Raw genomic sequence first — 9,792 nt, 5'->3', positions numbered from 1 at the left:
TGGAATATTTGTAGCGTTAGGGCACAGATATTCTTTACTTACTTTACCGAGAAGCTCCTTGCACTGCAGCTAAGTGTCCAAGAAGAGTGCTAAAGAGTGATACTACCCGAGGAATAGTTAGTAGAAAATAGGACGAACAAGGAAACTAACATGAAAGTGATTTAGTATGAACGTAGTTGAGTGAGAAAATGTGTTGGTGCCAAGAGATATCCGGAAAGGCGACATTGGCTAACTTTGTGTCTGATATCCGAGTTTCAGCGAAATAGACCGATGTTACGTAAGTTCCGTTCTGGTAAACAAATTATCGACATTACGTTTGCTAAGAAAATTACCTATTTACATCATTTTGACGACGAAATGACTTTAATTTATGGACAAGAGTGTGAGTTATTCTCGGGTGCCATGTCTAGCAGTCATAGACCAACGTTCTTGAAACTGTTTATATCATAATTTATAACCATGCACCGTGGCCTCTCAGTCTTGTGGTTGAGTCCTCTTTCTTGTAGGTATATATAATCACATTTTCTTTCCTTATACATTTGTTTCCTTTTCTATTTATTTGCTCAACAACAATGGCAGAGCTAAAGTACAATTTACATTTAACTTCTGTAACACTACACATTTACATACGTGTAATATTATTTTGATCATGTGGAAGTTGCTCGTTAAGATCATGGCTCTCCAGCCTGGCAGGAAACCTGCCTCCCTCCAGGGGAAGCACCCTCTGAGGAGGATCTTCCCCTTTCAAGGGTGACCTTAAGGGATGGGAACTCCTAGGGCGCCTTGGGATCCCTCACCCTTGTGGTTCAGGCCAGCCTCTGAGGAGGATCTTCCCCCTCAAGGGCCCGCTTCCCCAGCCTGGCAGGAAACCTGCCTCCCTCCCCAGGGCAGAAGCAGCCTCTGAGGAGGATCTTCCCCTTTCAAGGGTGCCCTTGGGATCCCTCACCTAAGGGATGGTTTCAGGAAACCTTGGAAGCAGCCTTCTTCCCCTTTCAAGGGACCCATCACCCTTGTGGTTCAGGCCTTCCTCAGGCCCGCTTCCCCAGCCTGGCAGGAAACCTGCCTCCCTCCAGGGAAGCAGCCTCTGAGGAGGATCTTCCCCTTTCAAGGGTGCCCTTAAGGGATGGTTTCCCTTTGGCCCGCTTTGGGACCCATCACCCTCTGAGGAGGATCTTCCCCTTTCAAGGGTGCCCTGGGATGGTTCAAGCCTTCCTCAGGCCCGGCCCGCCCCAGCCTGGCAGGAAACCTGCCTCCCTCCAGGGAAAGCAGCCTCTGAGGAGGATCTTCCCCCCCTCAAGGGTGCCCTTAGGGGATGGCTTCCTTTGGCGCTTTGCCTGGGTCCAGGGAAGCACCCTCTGAGGAGGACCCCCTTCAAGGTTCAGGGTTTCCTTCCTCAGGCCCGCAGGCCCAGCCTGGCAGGAAACCTGCCTCCCTCCAGGGAAGCAGCCTCTGAGGAGGATCTTCCCCTTTCAAGGGTGCCCTTAAGGGATGGTTTCCCTTCCCCAGCCTGGCAGGAAACCCGCCTCTCTCCAGGCGCTTTGGGGCTTTGTCACCCTTGTGGTTCAGGCCTTCCTCAGGCCCGCTTCCCCAGCCTGGCAGGAAACCTGCCTCCCTCCAGGGAAGCAGCCTCTGAGGAGGATCTTCCCCTTTCAAGGGTGCCCTTAAGGGATGGTTTCCCTTGGGCGCTTTGGGGCCCGTCACCCTTGTGGTTCAGGCCTTCCTCAGGCCCGCTTCCCCAGCCTGGCAGGAAACCTGCCTCCCTCCAGGGAAGCAGCCTCTGAGGAGGATCTTCCCCTTTCAAGGGTGCCCTTAAGGGATGGTTTCCCTTTGGCGCTTTGGGACCCATCACCCTTGTGGTTCAGGCCTTCCTCAGGCCCGCTTCCCCAGCCTGGCAGGAAACCTGCCTCCCTCCAGGGAAGCAGCCTCTGAGGAGGATCTTCCCACTTTCAAGGGTGCCCTTAAGTGATGGTTTCCCCTGGGACGCCTTCAGTCTCGTGGCTGATTCCCTCCTATGTTGTTTCTTCTTGTTTCCCTTTCGTCATCGTTGGAGAGAAGAGCTTCCGTCCTGGCTACGATCAAATATTGCAGTACTACTTAACCTTAATTTTCGAAAAAGACACATCCCATCTCAAAAGGCTTCAAGACGATTCGAAGGATCTCTGAGCCTGCTTCTGGAGACTTTGAAGTCTGGTTTTCACTGAGCTATAGCGTTGGGCTCATGCGTGAATGGCTTCTCTCTCGTCCTTTCAGGGAGCTGGAGACCGAAAGATTCTGAAACACTTTCAAAAAAGATCCGAAGATTTTATACTATTTCAGCGTCGCTTCAGCCATTCCTTTGCCTTCCTTTCCTCCAGTTGCTTGTCTAGAGCGCGTCGGTGAAGTCCTTACTTTCATGTGAACAACTGTTCACTGGCTTCATCTAGTAAACTCTTTACCTTCTGTACTCAGGAGGATTCGTAGGCTTTCGGTACTTGCTAGGCGCATGCGCGAATGGCCTTTCTCTCTTGCCTTCAGGAGCAGGAGACGGAAGGGTTCTAAGACAGGGAAAAGTCCTCTGGATTCTCATGGGTTGTCACCGATGTGTTGATCCAAAAGGTGAGTCTGGCAGTTCAAAATTTCCTTTCTCACTCCGCTTTCTTCTCGTCAGGGTTCTTGAAAGTCTCCATTCCTTTGTCCTTCTTCTCTTTTTGATTCCTTTTCGTATTTATCTCGAGTGAAGATCTCGCCTCCCAAACGTGATAATAATAATATCACAGCTTTATAAGTCGCCTAAAATTGGAACTTTGACTCCGTACTGCTCCGCCATGTAGTCCACAGTTTCGTAAGTACAATTGTGCATTGAATTCATTTGTGAACTCTTTTATCTTGTATTTATCAGATTTTCGAAAAGACAACAGCATGCTGTCTCTGAAGATGATTTGAAGGGTCTCGATCTTGTAACTGGGAGGCTTTATTGAGCTATGGCGTTGGGCGCATGCGCGAATGACCTTTCTTTCGCTCCTCCATGAAAACTTCAAATCTTGTAAGATAATTCCGGCATCGTCTTTCAAGTCGAGTACAATCAAATTTTCATTTATCATAGAACGAATCCACAACAGCAATTTGAAACGACACTCTCTGAAAGCTTTATTGCACCATCTTGAATACTTGTATCAGAAAAACAAAAAATCTTTTCGCTTTATTACGCAATAACGTTTCTATTCATGATTTTTTCCCGGTTCAGAAGACCTGGTCAGGCGATCATGTTGTCTAAGGGGCCCTTTTGACACTCAGACTCAGACAGCATCAGCCCTCAGAGCTCAGTGGCTGGAGTGGAGCCGTTAAGTGAGGACGTATAGGTGTGTGTCTGCAATGGTTGGAGATGGCTAGGCGCATGTACTAGGCTCATAAATATCATTCCTTCGTTTCCTTTCGTATTATTTCTCATTCGATTTCCGTTACCTTTCACTTCTTGTCTTCCCCTCTCTTCCATTTCCTGTCTTTTCTGGATTCGGAGGAGAAGCTAATGAGAAAATCGTTTTTTATTGTATAACTAGATCAGTCTCATACTTAAGTGATGAGTTTATTTCTTAACGTAATGCTAAAACTTTCGACTGTGAGAATATAAATGAAAGGGTGGGTTTTAAAAACTCGAAAAGTGATAATTTTTATTTGTCAATTAAATATATAAGAGATGAGAGGGATATATATATATATATAATATATATATATATAGAAATATATATTCAGTCCCAGTTTTAAAACCTGCAAGATATTCATATCCGTAATTCCTCAAATAAAAACAAGCTAACAAAAAAAAAAATTTAATTTAAATCATAATTCACCTCTTAATAATTTGCCATAACTTTGTATACCACTTCTCCATTCATCAATCTTGGTGGGCGACTGTTACCTTCTGACTCAAATTTATCACACAATAGTCTCCTTTCTGTTGTCTCATCGTTAAATGAATAGAACACAGTTAAAATTTCGTCTTTTACTAAGGATTTCTAAAAGACTAAGGGACAAAAGCCATATATATGTATGTATATATGTGTGTGTATATATAACATATATATGTATATATACACATACTTTTATTTGAACTTTCTAAATGACCATATGAAAAATAAACTGCATAGCATAAGCCAAGTATAATGCTCTGGCCGTGCGATCTGCTTTGGTACTAGCGAATGGAAAGAAGTGTTGACAAACCCCTTTTTTCATTGTAACCCGCTGTCACTTCACCTAATCGTCCAAATTTGAAAGGGATTAAGGATATAGAGCAGGTAGGCTAATTGCCTTCAAGTCTCAAACTTTCGAAGCTGGAGCACAAAAGCCACAGTGAAAGAACTGACTTGATCACCAGTCAACCCCGAATGGATTAGCCTGACAAATGATTCTGGCGTCTGCAGTCGGATACCTCTCTTTCAGCAGTGAGTCTTCGAGCACGTAAACAGTTTTACTGGTTTGCTGCCAAGTCATCAAATCAAAGGTTAGGACTTGCTTCAACTCTGTGTCCTGGAATCGCGTTCCATCTCCCCAGACGAAGTCGGGAGTCAAGGATATGGTCATGGTTTCCTGTAGGTTCATCATCACAGATTTCTCTGAAAGTACAGACGCAATGGGCCGGAATTACTCCTTGCGCATTTCAAGAGACGGTTACATTTATGTCAACGAATCGATTCACTTTTCCTGAGTCATGTTTGACTAGAAAGATTGCACAAGCTGACCTTTGACACGAAACAGAAAACTCTGCGAGAATATAAATAGCGAAAAGGGCTAACTGGGGGATTATGTAGTTTGTAAAGAGCGATTAGATTTTACAATGAATGTAGACAGGAAAGTGGGGGATTAGACCTATGTTACTAATGCTAAATATAATTGGGGATTATATGTATATATTTATGTATATATATATATATATAAATATATGTATGTATGTATATACATATACATACATACCTACTTGAAAAATATAAATATTTTCGGCTAACTGTCTAAAAGGAACTTAGGATTCTGGCGGATACTTATTCCTATAATCATCTCTCACAAACCGTTTAGTTTTACCTCCCTTCCTCGTAGTCTTTTCCCAAGAAAAATTCAAGGCAAGGCTTATCCAGTCTCTGTCGTCTTCCTGAAAATGACTGAAAATTAAGTGTAGCCATTTTCAAATCCCCTCCTGTGAGGAACTGAGATTTACAGAATCTATTCTCACTCTTCTCTTTCTGACGGAAAAAGGAGCGTCAACTCTTCTGTTCTTTTCGTATTTTTCTCAAGAGAATCTTTCCTCCACCCTTGTTCTTCATGGAAAACGAACTCTCGTTGTTATCTAGTAAGCTGGCCTTATGCCAGAGCGACGTCCTGCCTCTGGAGAAGCCTGTAATAATTAGGAACACCAATCCTATCCTTAAAACTACACTTCCCCAAAAAAATGGAAAAATTACCCGAAAATTGGCTCACGAGGCTCCTAACGTATTCTAACTGCCACTTTGTCTTGAGGATGACGAGTCTATGTCCCGGAATAACGGAACAGAAGAACTTGCCAGCTGAGTAAGTATTTCTGTTGTTGAGGTGAACGTAAAGCAGTCCATCCTCCGGCTGCGAGTAGTTTCCTGGAATGGAATCTGGAATATAGAGCGAGAGGTGAGTGAGATAGATCAATGATTTCTTCCTGGGAGTCGTCATGTTTTGCTTTAACAAAGGAATATAGAGCATTTCTGGAGGGATGAACCGCGATGATTTTCAAATATCGTGAGTCACTCGAACATCCAAACAGACAATTTGTTTTGAACGTTCTTGTCAAGAATGAAACTAAAAATAAGGTGTTACTAGCATTCCCTTTGAAATGGGTTCTTTTATTTCATTGTTTATGTTAGTGTATCTAAGTACGCGTCCACAATAAACATCTAAATGCATCATTTTTAGATTCTGATTGGATAACGGTATACAGGAATTCAGTTGGGATGGACGGTAGTTTGTGGCACGCAGTCTCTCCTCTAACGTCACCAAAATCAATTATTTGGCCTTATACTAGCACGGGCTCTTGCTCATTAAAAAAAAATTAAACGACTGAAAACCGAGAAAGACTAAAATTTCCTCACCTTCTCTGAAGAAGTAGACAGAGTCAGGAACATCTTCCAGAGTGCCGTTCCTGGGTCCACGAAAATCCAGGCGGCATTCTTTGGCAGTACCATCATTCCGTGGCGTGATAGACCAAGACCTGCAGCCTGCAGCCACGCAGGCTGTCTTGCAAGTACCTGAGGAGGTCGGCAGAAAAGTGATCATCTGTGTCAAAATGTCTGAAATGGTGACTGAAGCAATGTTTTCTGTCTCGTTGTCAATTAACGGAAGCTAGACAGTTCAGTGACTGTAGAAAACCCTAACTTACAGTAAGTGACATTAGTTGTGAGAGTAAGCACGGATTCGGTTTTCTTAAGAGCCTTTCCTGGCACCATGAAGAAATTAAATTTCAGACCCTTGATGTAGTACAGACTTCGTGAAGGCACGTCCGCTCCTCCCACGAAGGTCGTTGATAAGAAGATGGCAAATATTGCTGAAATCATCATCATATTCGCTCCCAGTTGCGCCTGGTGGTTTTAAAAAGAAAAATAGGCATATCATAAAAACGAGTGAAAAATGCGCCGAGGTTTTTTCGGCACGATCGAGTTTCTGTACAGTGTACAATGGTGTACGAGCCGCTGCCCATGAAACTTTCAGCCACGGCCAAACGCATTATGGCTAACTTTAACCATAAATAAAATAAAAACTACTAATGCTAGAGGGCTGCAATTTGGTTTTTTTGATGATTGGAGGGTGGATAAACAACATTCCAATTTACAACCCTCTAGCCTCAGAAGTTTTTCATGCCGACTTTAAAAAGGATAGTGAAACATCTTGAATTCACAAGATTTGACCAAAAAGACGATACTAAAGTTTAGCGTCAAGTTTCACTCAGTCCCAGAGAGGCTTTATCTTAGGTTCCTTTTTGCAGCAATTATTTGAAAATTTGTAAGTTTTGTCCTTAAGAATTTTCTCTTCTTGGGAAAGCTGTATCAAACTTCTTGGATGAAAGGAACCGGTTTTCTTCTTAATTCTGACAGGAACAATGACAGTTAATTGCAAGAAAACAGTTAAAGTGTGCTACTTTGGCTTGTTATCTGCACGTCACTTACTCCGAGGTGCTAGTACTAGAGTAGCTAGTACTAAAGTAGACGGCCTCGCGAAGAGATCATTTATTATTATAATTTGTCGGTCACACAATATAGAAATGGGTATATAATACTTCGATCCCCGAGGGCTTAGTACTAACCACGGCGTCCCAAGGAGCTTCCGCCATGTTTAGTACTAGCACCACCTCGGAGCAGGTGACGCCTAGATAACAAGCCAAAGTAGCACCCAGTTTAAGCCCCTGTCTGCCTTCATGTGACTGTTATAAAAGGAAAACCACTGTAGGTTTGACAAGAGTTTTTGGAGGAAAATCAAAAGAGACACACAAAGGGAAAAACGGGTCTGAAAACTCTGCCTAAACCTGTAAGTACCTCTGTACCTGTGGAAGAAACCTCTACACCTGAAGGAGAAACCTCTGTGCCTGAAGAAGAAACCTCTGTCTGAAGAAGAAACCTCTGCACCTGAAGAAGAAGTGTCTGATGTCTAGGAAGCAGCAAGAAAGGTGGTGACCTTATGAAGTCTTTTCCCCCACTAAACTTGCTGACGGGATTTGACTGGCCCTTGTGGTAGAGACATGGCTCCGAATTTCTCACGGGCCGACTTGAAATATGTGATGTTTATTGACGTATTCCACGTAAATAGCAAAGCAGAATGTTAAGTGGTCCAGGTCTTGGAATACGGTATATATAAAATCTAGATATGTACGTCCTCCCGAATAACTGGCTAAAAGCGTCATTTCTAAAAATGTGTCGATATACAATGATTTGTGATTCTCAGCGTCATTTCGGTGGCATTCCGAATCCAAACGCAAAACATGTTTACCATCAACGGGTACATTTATTCCTAAAAGCAGCAGCACACCGCTACATTAGCTTAAGGGATAAGAGCAATAAATCAACAGGCGTTTTATTCAGTTAGAGTTCGCTGGTTCTGACCGTGAGACTATTTAATATACACACGAAATCGTCAAGAAGCAAAGGCACCGAGAGATAGGAAATGCTCCCTCTCTCTCTCTCTCTCTCTCTCTCTCTCTCTCTCTCTCTCTCTCTCTCTCTCTCTCTCTCTATATATATATATATATATATATATATATATATATATATATATATATATATATATATATATATATATATATATATCTAAATAAACATCCAGCTCTATGTTGTTTGGAGAATCATGAGAAAACGCTACCAAAAAGGTTTAATTTAGACCCATTGTTTAAAGTATTACACTGAAGCCGCGCTGCAGATATATTTAAAGTAGAACAGAGCACATACACATACAAACATACACACATACACACACACACATGCACAAACTTCCCTCTTGGATTGTCTACAGGCGCCATGTAGGGCCGTATCCACGACATAGCCAACATGAGCAAGAACTATGTTGTGGTTTTTAACACATACACATTTCTTTTATTTTGTGTTTCCTAAAGACTGCTAAAGTTATATCTCAAAGAAATGAGACTATAAACACAGTTAGCTGACTGTTAAGAATCTTCATAACAAAGAAGGGATTCCAGAGATTCCAGGACTTAATGACAGGGAACGCTTTTCACTTACAGTTAGGGACCTTTAACAGACAGTTACTGACTTTTAAATCATTCCTTTTATACGTTCTATTTCTTATCTCTCTTCACCTCACTTCCTTTATTCTTTATTTTAATGTTTCTGCTGAATTTTACCGATTCCTTAATTCATTATAACCGGAGAAATTGTGTAGATTCAAGCGCATGCGTCTATCTCATTAGTTTACTTATATAAATGCCAGCATAATGAGAATAATTAGTCTTAATAACAGCCAGAACATTACACAAATGATATCTATCGTCCTCCCAGAAATTGTTAATATTAAAGATTTATAAAACAGTTCAAAGTTACAGATAGAGAGAAAGGATAGATAAATATAAGCAAAGAAAACTCATGGCAATGCCGATTTTGTCACGGGGATATAATGCCTCTAAATTCAGGAATTTGTAAAGTTTCTTCGGCGCAATCTGGTTTTCTGTACAGCCGCTACAGCGAAATAGGTCTGTCTTTCGGTGGTCTCTGTATAATGCTGTATGAGCCGCGGCCCATGAAACTTTAACCACTGCCCGGTGGTGGCCTGTCCTATATCGTTGAACCTTACATAAAATAAAAACTACTGAAGCTAGAGGGCTGCAATTTGGTATGTTTGATGATTGGAGGATGGACGATCAACATACCAATTTGCAGCCCTCTAGCCTCAGTAGTTTTTAAGATGTGAGGGCGGAAAGAAGAAGTGCGGACGGACAGACAAAGCCGGCACAATAGTTTTCTTTTACAGAAAAAAGGAGGAAAACCGAGCTTATGGTGAAAGATTCCCACACCAGAGTTGTTATTTCAAGTAAAGACTGAGCCCACAACAGCGCGAGTTTCCCACGAATCTCTGCTCACCGATAGCGCCTAGTTGAGCCCAAAACAAGTAGGCTAAACCTTTCAGATGAACAGAAGGTATAACTAAAAGCAATATTCATGCGTCTGAATGTAAATAATAACCAATGCATGGAAAACGTTCGTAAATAGAGACATGCAATTCAAACAATGTCAGTTTACGTAAGTGGCTGTCACAGATGCAATATATATTGCATAACTCCCTGACCTTCAGTTACCAGTG

This window comes from Macrobrachium rosenbergii, chromosome 50 (assembly GCF_040412425.1).
Source record: "Macrobrachium rosenbergii isolate ZJJX-2024 chromosome 50, ASM4041242v1, whole genome shotgun sequence".
In the NCBI taxonomy this organism is placed as follows: Eukaryota; Metazoa; Arthropoda; class Malacostraca; order Decapoda; family Palaemonidae; genus Macrobrachium; species Macrobrachium rosenbergii.
The sequence above is the reverse complement of the archived record's forward strand: the minus strand, read 5'-3'. Positions refer to the sequence as shown.